At 38.4% G+C, this 23667-nt stretch overlaps 1 long non-coding RNA gene across 1 annotated transcript in view; it reads left to right on the top strand.

The window, feature by feature from the left end:
• The window catches only part of LOC141513384 (uncharacterized), a 98607-nt gene extending 76646 nt beyond the window's left edge, over nucleotides 1–21961 (top strand). Inside the window, exons 3-4 of the long non-coding RNA XR_012475784.1 lie at nucleotides 20326–20424; nucleotides 21776–21961. This is a non-coding gene — a long non-coding RNA (uncharacterized LOC141513384). The remainder of the gene's footprint in view (nucleotides 1–20325; nucleotides 20425–21775) is intronic.
• Nucleotides 21962–23667: the final 1706 nt, after the last annotated feature.

Consider the following 23667-nt stretch of genomic DNA (forward strand, 5'->3'; position numbering starts at 1 on the left):
AATGTTTTATTTCCATTTTTTTAAAGATAAGGGAAATGGAATTCAGTCACATTAAATGACTTGTCTGTGGTCATACAGTTAGAAAATATTAGAAGTAGAGTTGGAGCCTAGGTCATTTCTGACTTCAGGACATATACTTTATTCATTCCACCAAACTAAGTCCCATTACTCTTGGCAAGGCACAGTTCTCTCAAAGGTTACCTTCTTTATTGTCATAGTTCCCATTTTTTTTTTGGCAAGGCAATGGGGTTAAGTGACTTGTCCAAGATCACACAGCTAGGTAATTATTAAGTGTCTGAGGTTGGATTTGAACTCAGCTCCTCCTGACTCCAGGGCCCGTGCTCTATTCACTGCGCCATTTAGCTGCCCCATCACAGTTCCCATTTGAAGCTCCCTTTCATCTCTTGAATGAAAAAAATTGGGAACCAATGAGTACTATTTAGGGTCCCATTTAGCCTGGGGGGTTCTTGGCTTAACAGCTATCATTGGACCCTTTTCTTTGATCAAAGTGAGGACAAAATTAATCCTGGACATACAGAAATTTGGTTAATTTGGAATTTCCAAAGCATTCACAATCAGCTGATTGCTTCTGTGAGATCAGGTGTTTGCTGATGGGTAGGACAGGCATCTGGCTGATGTGCTCCATCTTTTCATCTGGTGGCCCCGGCCTCCCACAGACACAGTATGAGAAGGCTTTGCAGCATTATTTGTCTCAAATGGTTCCTGTTGGTAGTAATGTGTATCCACTCTGCAATGGCGGGCAGGGGCTCGCAAAAGATAAACAATTCCCCTAGAAATGGCGCCTTTCATTCTGGGTGTGAGCTGGGTCTGCTGATGGAAAGTCAAGCTTCTTACACATTGCTGTGTATGAGGAGGGTAAAATAAACTTGTCAAACTGAGGAAAGTAATTTCATTAAAGCTGCATTAGCCTCCTAATATAATCAGTAGATCAAAGTGCTTCTTCCTGTCTGAGGGTGAAGAAATTGGCAACAGAATAAAGATTTTGCCTGTTAAAAGAGCATCAAAATGATGTAATTTGTGCACCTTGGAATTAAAAAAATATTAGTTCATTATCTCATGGGCAACTGACTGAAAGGTATTAGCTATTACCTCCTCCACTTTTTCAACAGTTCTCCCCCTTCTCCCACTACCCATACTGGCCCATAGCTCACTGCAATGTGCTATAATAGGGGAAGGGAATAAGCCCCTACTATGTGCTATATACTTTTTTAAACACTTTACAATTATTATCTCATGCAATAATAATAATGATGATGATGATAATAACTGACATTTATATAGCCTCTATTATTTGCTGAGCTCTTTACAATTATTATCTATTTAATTAAAATAATAATAGCTAACATGTACATAATTCTTAGTATTTGCCAGATGTCACTTTGAATAATTATCTCATTTGCACTTCACAGCAATCTTGTGAGGTCTTTTATTATCTCTATTTTATAGATGAGGAAACTGAGGTATACAACATCTAAGTTACTTGTCTGGATTCAAAATGCTAGGAGGTGTCTGAGGATAAATTTGAACTCCAGACCTAGAGTTCTAGTTACTGGGCCACCAGTTGTCTATTAGGACTGGAAAGTGCCTCAAGTGAGAATAATAATCCACATTTAATGTTTATTAGAGGTTCTCAAGACGAAGCTTAATAAGTGACACTCTATTAATGTTTTCCTGTCAAGACTGGGCACCTTTGTTTGGAAAAAACTCTTTCTGTTTATATGAATTGATGCAGGGCAAAGCAAGTAGAATCAGCGGAGCAATATAACTTAGATGACAAGAATAACATCAAAAAGAAATTGAGCATGGCATCATTATAATGACCAAGCTTGATGAGAAAGTGCACATTATATTTTGTTTGCTTGTTTTAGTAGGAGTGGAGGGGCATTGGATACAGAACACTGTATTGATATCACCTCTCTGATGCCATGATCATCTTTGAGAACAAAGGACCAACATTCTCATCAACTCAAATGTCACTTCCTCCATGAAGTTTACCCTGATGCTCCCTGGTTATGACCACAGCCTTGCATCTCACTGAGTAGAACATACTGCGTGCTGTATTTCTCCAGTGTTTATGGAATATTGTGTCTTATAGAATTTAGGAGTTTTATGGAATTTAATGTTTTATAGAATTTTAGAGTTCAATTAGTTTTCAACCCTCTTTTTTCATATGAGAGAAATGAGTGCATGGGATGAATTGGTCATTTGGTGTCTTAGCTTCCTATAGATATTTACCTTTTATCTAAACTTTGTATTCCCCTCTCTGAAGTCACTTTTTAATTTTTTAATTTTTATTTTTTAGGGTTTTGCAAGGCAAATAGGGTTAAGTGGCTTGCGCAAGGCTACACAGGTGATAAGTGTCTGAGGCCAGATTTGAACTCAGGGAATCCTGACTCTAGAACTGGTGCTCTATGCACTGCACCACCTAGCTGCCCCAAGTCACTGTCTTTTTCAAGAACAAGGACTAACAACAACATTTCCCCATCAATCTCAGAATTTAGCATAATATTCTGTGCATAGTAGATGGCTAATAAATGATTATCAAAAAAATAAACAGCTGTTCTTATGGATCAGCAGGGAGAGATAAAAGAAAGGCGAATGAGACTTGGAAATAATAATATAATAATATTAGAATGGAAGCTCCTTGAGACAGGAACTGACTTTCTTGTTGCTAATATTTGTATTACCAATGCTTAGCCCAGAAAATACTTAAAATGCGTTTTGACTAATAGATGTCATTACTATATCTTCTTATTATGATTATCTAATTATCCCTTCCACTTTGAAAATTTCCTCATTGTAGATTCAAGATACAGTGATTTGGAATAAGAAATGAAATTGGAATTTTTTTGAGTTTTGTGGAAATCTCAGATATCATGCTTAGGCCAGCAGATAACATAGAAAGGCATAAAATAAATGTATAGTATTATAAATACCACAAAAAAGAAAAAAAAAAAGCAAAAGAAAAAAATCAGACTTCCTCTTTGGAATGAAGGGAGGACCAAAAAATTTCACTTAGATTTTCCAGGAGTGCTACTCCTCTGATGCTTCCTTCCATAATGTGGAAGGGATTACTGTAGGATTATATGGAATATAAATAAAAATACACAGATTTATATTTATATATATACATATACAGCTCTATCTATATATTCATTTGTGTATGTGTATAAATATGTATATATAGACATACACACACATAAAATATGTGCAAATATGTTTATATGTACACAGAGATATGTTTATAATATATTTATTATGTATAAATAATGTATAACTGTATAAACAATATTTATACATATATACCATAATGACAGAATTTTTATAACACTTTATGGTTTATAAAGCAACCTCATCCCAACAACCCTGTGAAGTTGTTAACTTAAGCACAATTATTTCCCCACTTTACAGAAGAGGAAACTGAGTGATAGAGTGATTCAAGGGACTGGTCCAAGGTCACACAGCTAGGAAGTCATAGAATCACAGAATCTTGGGAGGGATCTCAGGGTTCACATGCTTCTGTCTGTATCTGCATAAAAATTACCTCTCTACACTCTCCCTGAAAACCTCAGATGGGGAATGATCACTTCCTGAGGCAATCCATCTCATTTTTGATTGTTCTGATTGTTAGGAAGTTTTTGCTTAAGACAAACAGAAATCTGTCACCCTGAAGCATCTACCCTTTCCTTCAACTTCTGTGTTCTGGAGTTAAATAGAACAAATTTAATCCCCTTTCCACATGACAGTCTTTCAAATATTTGAAGCCAATTATTATTCCTCTTCCCCCCCCCCCATTCAGCTTCATCTTTTCTTGGCTCTAGGCTACCTATCCTCAGTTCCTGCTAGATATTACAGGTCCCTCAGACTTAGCTAGGAGCCCCAATCTTGACTTTCTGACCCCCCAAGAATCAAATCCTTTCACTATTGGGAGGGAGAATTGATTTCTGTCCTCTGTTGTTATTATTTGTCCTTTGTTCTGGAAGAGGACCATGACGTCAGGAAGGGGCTGCTGTGCTTTTCAAGTGAATTGGATTTAAGTGAAGGAGGATTGCGCAAAGTCACTAAACTCTCTCATCTGGAGTCAACTGCATCCAGTGGCACATCCACACAACTAGAGATGATTCTGGGTGCAGTGGAAGGACTCTGCCTTTTTAAACTAAAGTCTTGGGTCAACTGAAGCTTTGCCCACTCAGTGATTAAGACTAGGTAAGAAATGAAGCAAAAAAGACCTCTTTTGCTTATTCAAAAAATAAATTAGTCTGGGAGAGGAAGACCCTTAAGGTTTCTGTCATAAACAGAAACAATTGCTTTTTATAATCACTCAAAATTGACCCCTGTGGGCTTGGACTGGGACTTATTGTTGGCCAATTAATGATCTCTAGAGTGATTTGGTCCTTAAGAAAGAAGTCTAGTCAGTAAACCCAAAGATATCTTGTCTAAAAATATGTGCCTCTTGAATAAAAAATACTTTATGGCTAAAAATTGCCAACCATCATCTGAACCTACAGTGAGTTATAACCTCTTGGCTGATGGAAGGTCTTGCCATGATGCTGGGGGCTGCAGACTGATCAGGTGATAGTTGCCAAAGATTGGAGTAGCTGTGGCACTTTCTTAAAAAAAAAATACAATGAAAGGGGCAGCTAGGTGGCGCAGTGGATAAAGCACCGGCCCTGGAGTCAGAAGTACTTTGGTTCAAATCCGGTCTCAGACACTTAATAATTACCTTGGGCAAGCCACTTAACCCCGTTTGCCTTGCACAAAAAAAACAAAACCCTAAACAAAACAAAAATACAATGAATTTTGCCAAATCTATTGATTCTTCCTTTTCCTTTGAACACTTAGAGGCTATTGTAGGATTATTAAATGATCTAATTTCAGTATTGTTGTATCTCAGGGTAATAGAGAGGCCCAAGTTGAGAGAGAGAAAGGTGGGGACATAGATGGTCAGTGCAGCAGGTAGAATACACATAACATTTATCAATGAAATTTGTCTTCTTACATGGACATAATTTGTAACATCCCCATATAATTAGAATTATAATGACCAAGATCACTGATCATAGATTATTTTAACAGATAATAATAATAATAATAATGATTATAATGATAATGAAAAAGTTTGAAATATTGTGATAATTACCAAAATGTGACATAGAGTCACAATGTGTTGGAAAAATGATGCCTATGAACTTGTTCAATGTAAGGTTGCCATAAACCTTCAATTTGTGAAAAAAAAAACCCACCTCAATATCTACAAAATACAATAAAATGATATATGTCTATACTTATGTGACTGAGCAAAATCACTTTCCCCTACTGAGACTTAATGTCCTCTTCTCTTAAATAAAAGGATTAGACTAGAATATAAGTCTTAATCTGGAGTCCATGAACCTCCAAGAAATCCATGGATAAATTTCCAGAAGTTCATTTACTTGAATGGGAAAAATGTTTTTATTTAATATTTTTTGTAATGTCAATTGGTTTTATCTTGTACACTTAAAAACATGATTCTAAGAAGTAGTCCATAGATTTCCCCAGTTTACCAAGTCAGCTTTATGATCCTCCCTCAAATTTAAGAACCTCTAAACTAGAGAATCTTCAAGGCTATTTCCTACTCTGAAATTCTAGTAATATATTGAGTAAAGATGAATCCCTGGTGCAACTGTGTGAGGGTTTTTTAATTGGGACAGGATGGCAAAATACATTTTATCATTAGAGTACAATATACTTTTGGTTGGATCCTGGAGAGTGTTTTATGATTAATTATAGTGATGAATAGCTGTATGAATTTAAGCCTAAATAATGGAATGGAATAGACCTTGTGGAAAGAGTCATGGACTAGTAATCAGGGGTTCTGAATTCTAGTCCTAGAAACCAAAAATGATGAGGAGACAGGAGACCGTATGGTATAAAGATTGTTCAAAGAGACTGAAAAAGACTTATTAGACTGGAGAAGAGCAGACTTAGAGGGGACTTGATTTTTGACATCAAAATATCTAAGTACGGCTGTCATTTAAAAGGAAGATAAAGTTCATTTGATTTCCAATCCCACATTAGAAATTTAAGCTTTGTGACCTGGGCAGGTGATTTAGCCTCTTTCTGCCTCAGTTTTCTCATCTGTAAAATGAGGATAATAATAGTATATATGTCTCAGAGTGGTTGTGAGAATAAAATGAGATAAAATTTATAAAAAACACTTTACCAACTTCAAAGGCCTATATAAATACTGGCTCTTATTAGCTACTGTTTTTGTTCTTCCTGGCCCCGGAAGTCAGAACTATAAGTGAGAGCAAGTTTTAGAGAGGTAGATTTCAACTTAATGGAAGGGAAAAATGGGGCAGTCACAATCTGGAATGGGCTATCTCAGGAGTTGGCAGGGTTGGGGTTAGACCTTTTTACAGAACATCTTTGTTATTAACAGAGACCAGATCTTCTCTCCTCAGGATTATTGTTGAGGCTTTCCTATTCAGGAATGACTAAGGCTAGATTGGACTCTATGTTGGTTCCAAATTGGAGATGCTGAGTCAGCTATTATTTTTCCATGTGACCTTTGGATGAGTCTTGAGAGCTGATTGTTAAATTTCAGCGTGAGCTTCACCTTTGGAACAGCAAATGCTCTAAAAGCAGGGTTTGATTTATTACTTTGTTGATTGTTTAGATTTGATGATGATGATGATGTTTGTCTTCTGCTTTCAAAGAAGAGCATTACATCAGGGAGATGATGCCGTGATAAGCACATGAATTGGACTTGAGTGCGAGGATGCTGGGCTAAATCACCAACTCCCTTTCTCATCCAGAGTCATCTAGGTCCAGATGAATCGGGATGACTGGAGATGACCCTGGAGGTGAGGTATCCTAAGGCACACAGCTAGTTTCAAGTGTCTGAGGCTGAATTGGAACTCCTGTCCCAACTCTAAGATCAGTGCTCTATCCACTGAACCATCTAACTGCCCCCTTGTTTAGATTTAAGAAAATGATGGAAGTGTATCAGGAATGTTCTGGGAGTCAGTTGTAAAATGTTACCAGTATGTCCTGGTAAAGCACCCAATAGGTTTCAGTCAAATCAGTTCAGAATCTTTAGCTTATTCTTACATATTCTTTTTTTTTAGGTTGTTTTTTTGCAAGGAGAATGGGGTTAAGTGGCTTGCCCAAGGCCACACAGCTAGGTAATTATTACATGTCTGAGGCCAGATTTGAACTGAGGTACTCCTGACTCCAGGGCCAGTGATCTATCCACTGTGCCACCTAGCCACCCCATTCTTACATATTCTTCAGCACTAAACATTGGTTTGGTTAATAGCTCCTATTTGATCAACCAAAGATATTGATCAAAACTAGGTTTTATAATATATTTTGGGGGGCAGCGAGGTGGCACAATTAGAGTGCTGGTCAGGAAGGTTCATCTTTCTGGGTTCAAATCTGGCCTTAGATATTTACTCACTGTGTGACCCTGGGCAAGTCACTTATCCCTGTTTATTTCATTTCCCTCATCTATACAGTAATCTAGAGAAGAAAAAGGCAAACATCTTTACCAAGATACCTCAAACAGTGACAGAGAGTTGGACACAGCTGAAAAAAATTGAAAAAAATAATAGTATTGCAATACCCAAGTTCAAATACAGACTTTCATCTTCCTGAGTTCAAATCTGGCCTCGGATACTTACTAGCTGTGGGACCAATGATATATGTGTGACTAAAAATATGTCAAGTTATTTAATCCTGTTTGTCTTAGTTCCTCATTTGTAAAGTGAGCTGGGATTGTGGAAAGAGTCATGGACTAGTAATCAGGGGACCTGAATTCTAGTTGGAAACCAAAAATGATGAGGGGATAAGAGACTGTATTGTATGAAGATTATTCAAAGAGACCGATGCTGTTTATATTGGAGAAGAGAAGACTTAAATGGGACAGGAAGAGTCAGACAGACCTGAAATGATTGTACAGCACAGAGGAAGCAGAGCTCCTGGATGAGGGCAGTCATGGTAACAAAGGAACCATGAGGGGAAGGGGTCACACTGCCAACCAAATGACAGAGAATGCCAGGGCTGAGATAGAAATTGTAGGAGTCAGAATGATAGTGGGTGCTATGAGAATGAGAGAAATGCTATTTACTGGAGCCATGCTGAGAGAGCCAGAGTTAGAAGTGAGGGAGTGACTATGGACTAGAGGATCTCAGTTGACCTACCAGAAGAGGAGGGGCATGCTGGGGTGTGTTGACCTTAGAGAGGAGAAAGAGAACAACTGAGGCAGGCTGATCTGACCATGGGACTTCATTAGCAATGAATAAGGCAGGGACTCACTAATTGGTACTGTGAGTTTGGAAAGGGAGGATGGACTGTGACTAAACGTGGGAGTTTGGTGAGATCATGGAACAGGAGAGCCCAGAAAGAAGGAGGGGCATTCCAACCATTGCCTTCTACTGTCATTATTGCCTTTAACTATTTCATTAAGCTCAGTGATTGAGGGGCCTGAGGAGAGAATCTTTGAGAGGTATGACCCTGGGAGGAGTAATAATGATTATGGATAGCTGTGTGAACTTGGCTATCGATAGATTACTGTCTGTCTTAACCCTGGATTCTCAACTGTATCACTCTGCCTGGGTCTCTATTTCTTCATGTGCAGAATAAGGAATTGGATAATTTCTGTGATCTCTTCTAAATTTACGATCTCTGATGATCTAAATGTTACTGGAAGAGGAGGTGAGACACTCAAGGATCAACAAAAGCCTGGTATATCTCAGAGTGTTCCCTCTGGGGAACAGAGGGAGAGGGAAGTAATTACAGTATAATAGAAACAGAAGTCCTTCATCTAAGGCAGCTAAATGGAAGAGTGAAAAAGGACTGAGTCAGGAGAATTTGAGTTCAAATCTGTCCTTAGACACTTCACAGCTGGGGGATCCTACCTGCCTTCATTTCCCCATCTGTAAAATGGGGGATGATGATAGTGTATCCCTCTCAGAGCTGCTGTGAGAATAAACTGAGATATTATCCAATGCCTCATAGCCCTCAATATACACAAATTCTGTCTATTTTCATGATGAAGTAGAAAAGGTTTAAGATTTAGAATCAGAGGATGTAGGTTTGAATTCTGGCTAATACATACTATTTCAGTCAAGTTTTTCAAATTCTATTATCTATCTCTTTGAACCTTGAATTCTGGTTGAAACACACTACTCTGTTGAGATTTCTCAAGATCTATTATCTCTCTGAACTTAGAATTCTGACTGGTACAAACTACTTTATAGTATTTCTTCAAGATTCATTGTCTCTCTGAGCCTCAGTTTCTTCATATGTAAAATAAGGAAGTAACGGAGGGAATTTATTTGGGGAGAAAGTGTTGCACAGTGGAAAAGATACTGCCTTTTGAGACAGAGGAGGAGGTGGGTTTAAATTTACTCCTTTGACACTGCATGACCTTGTGAAAGACTAAGCCTCAGTATTCTCATCTGTAAAATGGGAAATGTTGGATTGGATATCCTTTGAGTTTCCTTTTAACTCTAGATCAAAGATCTTTTCTACCTTTATAGTTGATTTTGTACCCTTTAAATACTTAGAATTTGTGTTTCTCTCCTTGTCCCAATTATTTGTAATCGTGAAACATCAGGTCTAAAAAAGAGATAATTTAGTCCATTATATATCGATTTGCAGAGATGAAAATCGAAGTCCAAAGAGGTCAGGGTTTTGCCCAAAGTCATACAGCTCAATTTATGGAAGAACCAAGATTAAGCTTCAGGAATCCTTACTTTCAGGGCATTGCTCTTCCAACTGCACACCCTGTTTGCCTTCTCTATTTTCCTAATATTTCAGTCATTAACTTAAAAGAAAGTAAGTGTCCCAGTTCTATTGAAATGGGGACTTCCTCTTCTTGGAAGGCATTCCTTTTCAGATTTCTCCCCTTTCCCCTCAGTCACCCTGTACAGCTTTAAAATTAGTTTAGTAAAAGCATATAAGCCCAATTAAAATATTGCTGCCTAGATAGCTTTTGGTCCAGAACAGGGATGCTTTGTCTGCTGGTAAAACCATTACATATGCTATTGGCGTTCTGGCTCACATCTTGTGAAATACAGCCTGGTGATAAATCTCCAAGCTGGCATCTCCCAAAAGGAAGCTTTTTCTCTCTTTTCCTTCTTGTCTCCCCTCACACCACCCCGCCCTGTGATCTCTCTGCTTTTCTTTCCTCTGTTTTCCCCTTCCTACCCAACCTGAAAGTGGGAAAATTTTTACAACCATTAGGAAATATGTGATAAAAATGGCTAAACTGTTTATACCCTTTGATATAGCATCAGTACACCTGGGACTATACTATAAAGATGTCAAAGAAAGAAAGGTCCCACATATATAACAAAGTATTAATAGTAGAACTTTTGTGGTAACCAAAAACTCAAATCAAAACAAAACCCCAATCAACTGAGAGGACAACGTGGCAAAGTGGGAAAAGTCTTGAGTCTAGAATAAGAGAGCTTCATTTGAATCTAATTTTAGGAGCAATAAGGTGGCACAATAGATAATTCTGGAATTAATAAGAACTGAGTTCAAATTCACTCTCAGATACTTACTAGTTATGGTTGAGCATTTAACCTCTCTTTACCTCAGTTTCCTCATCTATAAAGTGGGGATAATAGCAGCTTCGTCTCTCAGGGTTTGATGTGTGGATCAAATGACACAATAATTGTAAATCACCTAGCCAAGTGCTTCACATATAATGCCTTAGTAAATGTTAATTATTATCATTATAATAATAATTATTATTATTAATGCCCCTTATCTGACACATTTCCTATGTGAGACTTGGGTAAGGCAAATTAGCTAATTTTGATCTCAGTTTCCTCATCTGTTAAAAATGATGAGGTAGGACTTGATGACCTGAGGTCCCTTCTAGCACAAAGAGAATAGTCCTCAGTAAGAAATCATGAGCAGGAGAACTTCAGAAAAGTCTTGCAAAACCTGCATGAACTGATGCTGAGCGAGGTGAGCAGACCAGAAGGACACTATACACACTAATAGCAGCATTGAATGATGATCAACTATGATCTAAAGGATTTTGATAGAAAATACCATCTACATCCAGAGAAGGAATTTTTGAATCTGAATGAAGATCAAAGCTTACTATATTCAATTTTAAAAATTTGTTTTATGTTTTGTTTTTTCTTCTGTTTTTTTATCCCCTTTTGATTCTTCTTTTACAATATGATTAATATGAATATATGTTTAATATAGTTATACTTGTATAACTAATATAAGATTGCTTTATGTCAGGGTAAGGGGAAGGAAAGGGAGGAAGGGAAAACTGTGAAATTTAAAACCTTAGCAAAATGATTTATGAAAATTATCTTTGCATGTAGTTAGAAAATAAATAATAAAATATTTAAATTTTTAAAAAAGATATTAGGGAAATGTTTGAAGAAATTGTACTATTTGGATAGGATAGAATATTACTGTGCTGAAAGAAATGATGAAAACAGGGAATTCAGAGAAGAAGCATTGAAGGAATTGATCCACAACAATGAAGGCATGAAAAAAGCACTCTTTTTTAAAAAAAAAATATGAAACCCTGTGCAAAACTAGGGTTACAAATAGAAAGAAAGGAACCCTCACCCTCAAGAAACAGTGGTGGGGGAGTGGTGGATTAGGTATTTTGGTTTGGGGAAGTCATAGGGATGATGAGTTGAGTCATGACTGGCATGCCCTCTCCAATAGCAATGGAAGTACTCATGATTACAAGGGAAAGGGTGGAGAGGAGAAGAGTATCTATGGATATGATATAGGGTGGATGCAAAGTCTATTTGTCCGTGGGGTGTAGCAGTACACTAGACAAATAGCAAGAAAATAGGCCCAGATGGCATGTGAAGAATGACTGGGGACAGTGACATAGAGTGATCCAGGCACCCCATTCACCAGTCAAAATGGTGTAGGCACCAGGAGATGAGTGCCAGGATTGAAAGGGTTAATGTTCCCCAGTAGAGGACAGTAGACAAAGCAAAGAGAATTATATACATAATGAATGCACTACTACTCTACAGGATTATAACCCCAGAAGACAACATGCCAAAGTCATGACCAATCTTGGTTCCAGTTGACTGATAATGAAGGGCATATCCCTTTTCTGAGAAAAGAATTAGTGGGTTTCAAGAGCAGAATGCTACACATGTTGCTCAATCTTGTAGACCTGTTGCTTTCTTCTATCCACTGATTTGCCATTGCAAAGGAAGGTAGGGGTGTGCATGTGTGCGTGCACGCTCTGTGTGTGTGTGTGTGTGTGTGTGTGTGTGTGTGTGTGTGTGTGTGTGTAACAAAAAAGTTAACAAAACATCCAGACTCCCTTTTATGGACTTTTTTTCCACTGAAATTTTACTGAAACCCAATGGTTTAGGACTTTGGTTCTAACAGGAGGTCCTAGGGTCATGGTTTCCCAACTTTTCTATAAGTCTCCATCATTTTCGACTTCCAGTAAACTTTCCCACACTCTCTATTCAGTATGAAAGGAAACACATTCTTGAGTTTACCATGCATCTGCACACACAAAATAAAATTAAATACAGAGTAGTTTTTTTAAAGAAAACTTCCTTTAGTACATAATATTTCCACCCCCCCCCAAAGTCCTGGGCTTCCTTCAATATAGCTCAAATCCCCATTTCTGCAAGGTGACTTTCTTGCCTTCCATCTCACAATGATTTCCCTAGATTACCTCTCATGATTTACACTGTACTGTGTGTTTGTGTGTGTGTATGTGTGTGTGTGTGTGTGTTAGTGTGTGTATACATTATATTGTGGTACCTAGGTGGTGCAGTGTATACTGGCCCCAGAACATCGGCCCTAGAATCAGGAGGATCTGAGTTCAAATCCAACCCCAGATGCTTGTTACTTCCTAACCATGTGTTCCTGGTTAACCCTGCTTGCCTCACATTCAAGGGTATCTCGGGTGCTCCTGATCCATATATGACCCAGATGGCTCTGGAGGAGAAAGTGAGGCTGGTGACTTAGCACAGCCCCCCTCACTCCAATCCAATTCATGTGCTTGTCATGGCATCACCTCCCTGATGTCAGGGTCTTCTTCAAGAATGAAGGACAAAGAACAACAATACATAATATGCACACATATGATGCATATAATGTCATGATCCATATGTGCACACATACATATACACAAATAGCTGTATATATATGAATAATATTTTATATGCTGTTTTTGTATATTGTTTCTCCATTAGAATGTGAGTTCCTTAAGGACAGGGAATATAGTTTTGCCTGTATTTGCATCTCTGGCACTTAACATAGTGTTGACACTTGTAGGTGCTTATTAAGTCCATATTGGTTAAGTACAACTTTTAATATATTTTAATAGGATAATAGAATTACTTACTGCACCATTCCCACATAACCTTGACAAAATTTCTTGTTCCCTCTTTGGGTATATGGATCCCAGCCTGGGAGGCTTTACCTTAAAACAGGGTTCTTAACCCGAAGTCCATTAACTGATTTTTTAAAAACACATATTTATAGCTAGATTTCAACATAATCTATTTCCTTTATAATACCATGTATTTTATGCATTTAAAACAATTCTATTCTGAGAAGAGGTCCAGCCTGTCAAAGGCGACTAGGACACTCTCTCTTCTTCTCTTCTCTCTCTCTCTCTCTCTCTCAAACAAAAGTTAAGAACAAAGAAGGGAGAAGCCTGTATCTTAACCAGATAGGTCTTCTAAATTCACATCCTCCCTCTCCTCCTTACTTTCAAGTCAAATCACATTTGATTTACAGGGTTTTAGAACCATGGGCTCCTAAGAAAGTCCCAAAGATTGTTTGCTCTAAGCTACCTTGTTCTCTAGGGAAGGATCCAGAGACCCAGGAAGAGGGAGGGATTTGAACAAGGCCCCATCAATTGGAGCATTTATTCGTGGAGGGCTAGAACTCAGATCTCCCAATTATAGCCTTCTACTGCCAACAGTTGCTTCCAAAGGCAATTCCCTCATTCATTTTTCCTCCTTTTTCTCTCCCTGATGATATAGGCAGTAAATCAGTGGCTGGGCTGCCTTGGCCCACTCTGTCACCATGCCTGGCTGAAGCTACAATTAGAGGCTGCCCTGTTTGAGAGTCAGTACCCAACAGCCATGGAGGATTAATTAGGCCTGATATGAAACCCAGATGTGCCCTGTTAAATGGAAAACCATAGGGAGAACCATCCTGCCTTCTTTCCAAGTGGCTGGAGCAATAAGAATCGCCCACCCAGAATAGCGGTTGGAAGAAGAGATGGATCCAAGGGAAAGACCGGCTAGAATTTGAATCTTCAGGGCCACTTCCACTGTCCCTATAACCTACTGTTCCCAAGACTTTTAGCTCTGAGTGTGAACAATGACAGGGCTTCATAACCCTTTACCAATTTAGTTCGACCAACCTTTGCTCTCATTTTATCCTTAGGGAGTGGCTAACCTGGCAGCTGGGCTTGAATCGAGGAAGACCCTGACTTCAAATGCTATCTCAGACACTCGCTCACTGTGTGACTCTGCCTAAGTTACTTAACCTCTCCCAGCATCAGTTTCCTGATCTATAAAATGGGAATAATAATAGCATCTACTTCCCTAGGTTGCTGTAAAACATGAATGAGATAATATTTCTAAAGGAATTTATAAATAGTAAAGCATCATATAAATATCAGCCATAATTATTAATAATTTGAAGGATGGCAGGTATGACTGGCAGATCATCCAAAGGGAGGATGGGAAGAGATAATAAAGTCAGGAGTTTGGAAACACCATTCATAGAAATTAAGAGTCAGAAGAAACCTTAAAGGTCATTTAATTCATCCCATACATGAACAAAAAGAAATCCATTTGGAGTATCATAAAAAGTGGTTGGTCATCTAGCCTCTGTTTGAGACTGATCAGCAGGAAGGACTCCCTGATTTCCTGCATTGTGCTTCCATTTTGGACAATTCTGATTTCTTGGAAGTTAGCCCTTTGATCAGGCTAAAAATTTCCCTTCTGTAATTTCCCCTGTTGCTCTAATTCTTTCCCATGTGACCAAGCAGATTAAGTGTAAATCTGCTTCTGCATAAGAACTCTTCTGATCCTTAGACACAACTTCCATGAACACCCAAGTTGATTTTTTTGGAACTCAAGTATTGGACATCACATTTTTCCTGACTAAATATCATCTCTTCCACTAATATTATTCTCTGAAGCCTCATCATTGCACAGATGTGATTGTGGGTTCCTGGAAGCTAAGCCAGGAAAGGGCAAGTTTTGATAGTTTTTACCAAGTGGGAAAGCTTTGAATCAGAGTCATGATGGGTTGTGTGACTCTTGTCTGAGGACAAGCCTAGTTGAATTCTGAGAGACTCATTAGTTCTCCTCAGTTTGGTCATAAGATGTTGAATTTTTGGGCCACAGAAACTACCTAGCTGTCTATTACTCTTCTCTCTCTCTCTCTCTCTCTCTCTCTCTCTCTCTCTCTCTCTCTCTCTCTCTCTCTCTCTCTCTCCCCCTCTCTCTCTCATTATTTATGTCACTTATTTTACTTTACAGTTCTATCTGAACATACCCACCTTTCTCTTCTTCCCAATTAATCTCCCTTTGTAACCAAGAGTATACAACCAAAAAGAAAGTAAGGATCACTGAAAATTTTGTAAAGTTTTAAGAAAGATCACACTATCTGTGTCAAAGGATGACTCATCCACATCAATAACGATCTTTGGAGGAATGAAATTTCATCTAATTAAGTTCATTACATAATTCCAATCTGATATATTTTTGGTTCCTCTTGGCAGGTGACATTGTGCTAGCTTTATCAAGCCTGGAACACTACAGAAACTCCTGGAAGGGATTTGTAACTTATCAAGAATTTTACTTAACTATCCACACAAGAAAAACCAAATGGATGAAGAATACCTGCTGTCCAGATTATGACATGACATGCAATTAGATAGACAACCTGAACATTTTTTATTGGAATTTGTTTATTTGAATATCCAGGACAAATTGACAAATGGAGGAGAGCAGTCTGAATGGCCTTAAGCAAACTGCAAAGCTCCTTTTATGATCCTAAGATTCTCCTAAAATACAAAGACCCATCTTTTCAAAGTCAAAAAAATTCTACTAGAGTGATTTTGAACTGTTAGATATACTCTGATTAGGAGCAACAATTCCATTCAAGGATAATGAGAAACAAATATTTATTGCTATTTAGAGAGAGCTGAGGAGAACAGAGATGAGAATTGGAGTACTAATATCACATTGCACCAAGAGAATTATGCAGATGGTAGTTCAAATGTACAGTGGGATATATGCTCTGGATAGAGGCCCAGAGCTAATCAGGACTTAGGCTTATGTAGAATGGTTAGATAAGCTGATATGACACTGATGGAAAATGATATGGGGAAAGCAGTGGGTTGGGGTGGGCCAATGAATGGAAGGAACACCCTATTAGAATATTTATCAGCTTTGAAAAGATGGGGGCAAGGCCTGCTCTCTGCATTGTTCAAACCTTAGCATGCATTCATCTTGGGAGCTGATGTTTTCACTGGCTTATATTTTGAAAAAAAAATTCAGAGAAGAGCAATGGAGAAGAGCATGTTAAGTAGATACTGACCATAACACATATAACTAGTGAGAAACTTGGGAGAATAGGAATAAGGCATGGTATCAAGTAAATATTTGAGAAGAAAAGAAGATAGGGCAGTCATGTGTCAAGGGTAAGGCAATAAGTGGACAACCTAAAGTGTGAAGCCTCCAGGATGTTGGGTAGCTTCTTAGTAGCTAGCTTATGGGATGATATGGATAAAGAGGGACATGCATGGGCCCAGAGTGAGAGCCTGGAGTTAAAGACCCCACAGTGTCCAATGAAGTAGCCCCATTCTTCTGTCACCCAGACAGTATGTGTGCTAACCTATGCGACCTGGATCACCATTTGCATCCTTGGAGGAATCTCCTAAATTAATGAAACCACAAATCCTTTTGAGCATTTGAGAGTTAAGAGACTTTAATCACTATCCTTCCCAATTTTGTGTCATCTTAAATTTAACAAACACATCTTTATTCAAGTCAATGAAAAAATGATCAACCTGCTCCCCCTTCAGCTTCTGCCCCAGGACAAAGGTCAATTCTTGGAACCCTTTATTAGAGAGCTTTAGGAGGTAAGACCTAGCTGGAGGGGGTTTGAGTAATGCAATAGATCAGCCACGTAGTAGAAAAGGATATTTCCAGGACAGTAAAGTTAAGGTTAGCCTGTTTCTTAGTTGCATGGTTTCCAAAGGCCCCCTTAGGCTAAGTATGGTCTTAGCAGGCTTGGAAATAGGAAGAAATTACATTCTTATACATTTTTTAAAGCCAATACACCTGCCTACTTCTCTTTACCCCATTAGAGAGAGAACAGACCCTTGCCTCCCTCTCCAAACAATACCCAACAGAGCCATTAATGCCATTTACCAGATCCCCTTCCTCCATTCTCCTCTGGGCAGTCACACTGTGCCCCATTAACCAGCTGCCATGGATGAATGTGGTCCCTGTGCCCAGGTTGAGTTACAACTTGCTGTGTTCTTGAAGCTGTAGCCTCTCCTTAGGGAGGAAGGGTATGCTATAATGTAAGTTATTATTGTATTATTAATAATAGACCTGGATATTACTAGAGCTCTTGCTGATCCCCAGGGGAAATGGTGAATTGGCTCTGGAGAATGTCAGCCAAAGCTCTTTAACAGAGGCCTGAGATTGTTGCTCCTCTGTTGCTGCATGGCCCAATGTTCCCAGGAAGCTGTTTGATCAAAAGGGCTCTCTGGTTTCTCCTCCAGTTCTACACAGGCAAAGAGAGGTCATCTCTTAGGATACTTCTCGTTTCTTCATCTGCTTTTAGCTTAGCTTCTGAAATCAGACTGGTTTTCCCAGTGTGTACATGTTGAGGCCTCAGAGAGAGGAGATGGAGTTAAAGACCCCGTGATGAACAGACTCTGTTCTTCTGATAAAGTAGCATGTCTACCCAGATGGGTGCAACAGCACTAATCTAGGAGATCTAGGTCCAAGACCTTCTCAGGTACTCAGTCGAGGTCTAATGCTAGTTGCTTCCAGCTCTGTTTCAAGTTGGTTATCTCTTTAGTAGGGTGCGTAAGGGACTGGACCAGATGCTTTCTGAGGACCCCTCCAACTCTAGCTCAGATAATCAATGTTTTAAGGCTCCTTCCAGGTCTGACATTCTACATTCTAATAGTTTCCCTCCACGTTCTGATGGTTTAAGTTCTAGAGGCCCTCCCAGTTGTGCCATTTTGTATTTGAAGAACTACCCTAGCTTTGTCATTCTGCATTCTCAGGACCTTCCTAGCTTTGATATTCTTAGCCAATCAATAAACATTATTAAATGTTTACTATGTTTTCTAAGTCATATAAGACTTGAAAGGATGGTATGACTGTATATTTATTTTTAGGGTATCAATTTTTTTTAAAAATCTAACTTCTATTATATATTCTATTTAGGCAAAAATGATAGTTTTTCCTTGAATGATCTATACACTTCTCATAAGAATTTGTTAGGAAAGAAAAATGAGTTGATGATTATTGATGTCTTCTCCATGATCTTTCCTAAGGGCAATAATACTCTCTGGAATTCCCCCCCCCCCCGTTTTCATTTTTTAATCCTCTTTTGGATATTTTGACATACTTCCTGCATTGTTTTCATTTACCCATATTTCTCCCTAACTCAATAACTTCAGTACTTCCTTTTTTAAAGGATAAAATACAAATTCTTGTTTTGAGCACTTAAAGGACTTCACAATCTGGTCCCAATCTATCTTCCCAAACTCATTGGGTATTATTATTCCCCTTCCTGTACTTGCTGAGATGCCTAAACTAGCCTTTTCTCTCACCCTCCCATACATCGCTCCATCTCAATCCCTTTGACTTGATGGTCCCTATGACAGATGTCTGAAATGTACTCCATCCTCATTCTAGCTTGAACAAATCTCTCCATTCTTTCAAGATACAGCTCAAATACCATCTTCTATGTGAAGCCTTTTCTGATTACTCCTCTCACTCAAAACTTCTAGTGGCCTTCCTACTAAACTATCCTGTTTGAATATAATCTCTCTGAATAAGGACCTTCTTAGTGCTTGGCCCATAGAAGGAGCTCAATAAAAGTTATTGATGAGGGGTAGCGAGGTGGCACAGTGGAAAGAGCACTGGCCCTGGAGTCAGGAGGACCTGAGTTCAAAAATGGACTCAGACAATTGCCTTACACAAAGAAAAAAATACAAAAAGAGAAAGTTATTGATTAATTGCAAAATGATGTTAGTTCCAACATGGGTTATGTGGGCAGATGTATATGTATGTGCGTGTGTGTGTGTGTGTGTGTGTGTGTGTTAATACACTTAGTCTGATTCAATTGTTCTTACCATTTTTTACTTTTCTGTGATTCATCATGAAACAACATAATCTCCAAAGAATCAAAACTAAAAGCAACCAATGAAGAAACTTATGGTGGGTCTGAGTAGGATAGTCTGTGGCATATTATCACTAACAACACATGCAGTAAGTGGAATAAAATGGGTAATCCAGGAAATGTATCATAGCAGGCAGAAGGTGATGACTGAATCTCCACGAGGAGAGAACTCATGGACAAGAAATCACATGGAGCAACTTGAGGAATAAAATGTTACCATGTGTGGCCAGGCTCTCTGCTAACATATATAGAATAATCCCAAGGACAAGGATTTGGGTGTGTTTAGCCAGGTGAGAGGAATGCATCTTAGGTGCTCTAAGAAACAAATACAATGAATCACAGTCCCTCTGCTTTTCACTCGACTTGTTACCCTGTGAATTCTCTCAAATCTGGTTTTAAAGGCAATCAAAGGATTCCTTCTGATATTTCCTCATGTATTATTGAAATTTCACCATCTTCTTTTTATTAATTATATTATTAGTTTGTTATTAATTTATTATTGTTAGTATATATGGATTTATTTTTATTATTATTAATTATTAGTTCAATTAAATTAAATTAATTTAGTTTAAACCATTTGGTCTAATAGATTTGGATAAATATGTGTTATTATATACAGGATGATTCAGATGACTCCAGAGGAGAAAGTGAAGCTGGTGACTTTGTCCAGCACCCCCTCACTTAAATTCAGTTCACTTGCATGTCATGATATCAGCTCCCCAATGGCATGGTCTTCTTCAAGAATGAAGGAAAAACAAAACCAACAGCAACCTGTTATTGTCCACAGAATACAGAAACAGCATAACAAATAGTACAAAAACATATTTACATATTTTGACAATGTGTCCCAGTCATGAATGATTATAACTAAAGACATTTTTTCTCTATTAGCAGCAACAGATGACTTCTCCACAGGCTTGGAATCATACTTTAAAAAGTCTCACAGTTCAGTGGGCAAAGACTCACAAATTCTCAGGATCTCTTATCAAGGTAACTTCTTCATACTCTCTCAAAAAATGTTAGTTTCTTAATTTCAGGTGATTTTTTTTTATAAGATCGCTAAGTCTCAAAATCCTTTCACAGACTCCTCATAGATATGATAGTTAAACTCTAATCTCAGTCTCATGAAATTCTTCAAAGAATGGCTGTTGAACTGTCTTACTCTGAGATTCTATTCTCTATTTCTTGGAAAAACAGTAAAAATTCTCACAGTCTATGTGAGGGGGGACTATTTAAACTGGGGTCCTACATAACAATGCCCACAGTCTGATCTAAGACCTAAAAGAGGTGTTTAGTGCATTGAGTGGGGATTGTTGTCTTCAGAGGACTATGGGACATTATCGGCAAGAAGTAGAGGTCGAGAAGGTGGGAGGTAAGTCTATACCATTGGAAGAAGGTCACAGGTTCACTAAAAGTCTATATACTTACCCCAGCTGTTAACTTTCATTAAGTTAAACAATAGGCACCAAACTTCTATTATGTGTTAGGAATAAAAATATAAAGACAAAAAGGAAATAAACCCTGCATTCAAGAAGGTTGTATGCAATCCAGGGAGACACGTAAGTGTTATTTCTCTCCCTATAAGTTGACAAGTTGGTTTGACCACTTTTTCCTAAGTGGAGAAGCCCTACCTTTTGTCATTAAGCAAATAAGTTTCTTAACTTTGTCCTGTAGACTCATGTGGCTTGAACTGGCTTAGAATCATATGATTTAGAATTAAGCAGAGTTTTATATGTCATCTAGTGCAATACACTGGCGATGGAACTCAAGTCCAGTGAAATTAAATGATTTGCCCCATTTCACATAGATCATAAGTAGGAAGGTTGGAATTTGCTATTTTTAATAAGGGTGACCCCACCCTTCTAGTGACCCGCTCTCATATACTTGGGTGAACTCCTCATTTTCATGTACCCCTCAAAGCTGATTCATTCCTAATCTTGTTTTATTTTCTGCCTTCATCATAGCTATTATTTCATATGCATCCTTTTCACTCACATAACCATCACCTCTCATTTGGACTATTCAATAGCCTTTGAACAGTTTCTCCCTGCCACAAATCTCTTACCATGCCAGTCTCCCTTCCACTCAGCAGATATGATATGATGTGATGTGATTTGGTATGGTATGAAATGGTATGGTATGATAATTATTGGTCATTATCATTATGGCGTTGATATTATGCCCTAATTGTACAAATCTTGTCTCATTCATTCCTCATGACAATGCTAGGAGATCCTAGGTAGGTGCCATTGTTTAGTCATTTTCAGTCATATCCAACTCTTTGTGACCCTATTTGAGGTTTTCTTGGCAAAGATCCTGACCTTATCATTTCCTTCTTCAGCTCACTTGACAGATGAAGAAATTGAGGTAATCAGAGTTGAAGGACTTGCTCAGGGTCACACAACTGTCTGAGGCCAGATTTGAGTTCCGGAAATGAGTCTTCCTGACTCCGAGATCATTACTCTATCCACTGCACCACCTAGATAACGGGTATTATTATTATCACCACTTACAGAGAAGAACTGAGCCTGGCAGAGAGTACTTGGCTTGTCCAGCTGAGTGGAAAGTGATTTTTTTCCCCTAAAGTGTAGATCTGAACATGTCACCTTCGGGTTCAATGAGCTCCTGAGGGTCAAATGTAAAGCCCTATGTTTGTTTTTTCTAATTTGACTTCCTAGTCTTTCTTATACTCCTCATTTTCATGTACCCTCCAAAGCTGATTCATTCCTAATCTTTTCTTTTTCTGCCTTCATCATTAGCTATTATTTCAGATATGATATGATATGATTTGTATGATATGATATAATATGATATGTAATATGATATGGTATGAAATGGGATAATATGATAATCATTGGACCTTCTTATACTTACTTCTCTTACACACACACACACACACATTCTGTGGTCTAGTACACTGCCCTACTGTGTGTCTTCTCTGTTTTTTGGGTTATCTGACTCTCCTATCTGAAATACTCTGTCCCTTCACCTCATCCTTTTCATTGTCCTGGCTTCCTTGAACTTTCTCCAAAATTTAGCTCAATCCCTCCTTAGACCTTTATGACTTCTCCCAGCTACCCAGCTACTTGGTGTTATGCATGTCATTTCGCTCATGGAAGCTCCCTGAGGGAAGGAATTGTTTTGTCTTTCTCTGTAACCCTAGTACTCACTGCCGATACCTGGAAGAGTCTAAATGCTTATTGGCTTCTAGGATTCCAGGATTTTAAGGCAGTTAGATGGCACAATGGATAGAAAGCAGGATCCAAAAGTCCTGAGTTCTAATCTAGTCCCCCACACACTTACTAGCCATGTGATGCTGTATAACTTCTCTTTGCCTTAGTTTTCTCATCTGTAAAATGGAGATAATAATAACACCTACCTCCTAATGGGTTGTAATCCTTCATTCTCAAAGAGGAACAAAATGACATCACTATGTTAGAGTCAAGGTACCATGTGTTGACTATGACTACTGATCAGAGATCTATAGGAGCTCAGGTAGGGCACAAATAGTCCGTGGGAACTCCCCAGTGTAGTTGTGAGGATCAAATGAGACAGTATGCACAAACACAATGCAGTTATGCTATTGTTCAATCAATAAAGATTTATGAAGTCCTTACTGTATACCAGACAGTGTGATAAGCACTAGATGTACAAAAAGAGGAGTCAGTTCCTGCCCTCCACAAACTTTCAAAGATGGTGATGTCAACACTTGGAATGGTAGATTCATCCTCTAAGATTCTATGATCTGGGATCTTGAGTCTTCTACAGTTCCACAAGAAATTCAGGATATCTGAGAGCAATGTAAAAGTTAACCTTAAAAAGCATTTTATTGAGTATTTAAAACACATTTTGTATTATTTTTAAAACCCTATAGTTTCCTCCTTCATGAACAGGCTAAAATGCAGTGATGACCTATGAAGGAGACAGGAGAGGCAGTAGACCAAGGCCCAAGGTCTCAGATTTTCCTCCCTCCCCGTCATTTTTCTCCATTTAGTCTTTGGGTGGTAGTAGTGGAAGTGCCCAAATCAATAGGCAGACTGGCCTGGCATCGGGCCACATGGGCAGAGTCTAAAAGTGCTTGATGGCTCTGGGGAATAAGAAGCACTATAGAACTTTGGTGAAATATAATATTATTGCTCTAAATTTATTAATAGGGGGCTCAGTTTGGGCTTGCTGCCACCATGCTATAGTACTTTGGCTGTGTGGCATTACTTTCTGTCCTGCTTCACCTTT

Source organism: Macrotis lagotis, chromosome 1 (genome assembly GCF_037893015.1).
Source record: "Macrotis lagotis isolate mMagLag1 chromosome 1, bilby.v1.9.chrom.fasta, whole genome shotgun sequence".
Lineage (NCBI taxonomy): Eukaryota > Metazoa > Chordata > Mammalia > Peramelemorphia > Peramelidae > Macrotis > Macrotis lagotis.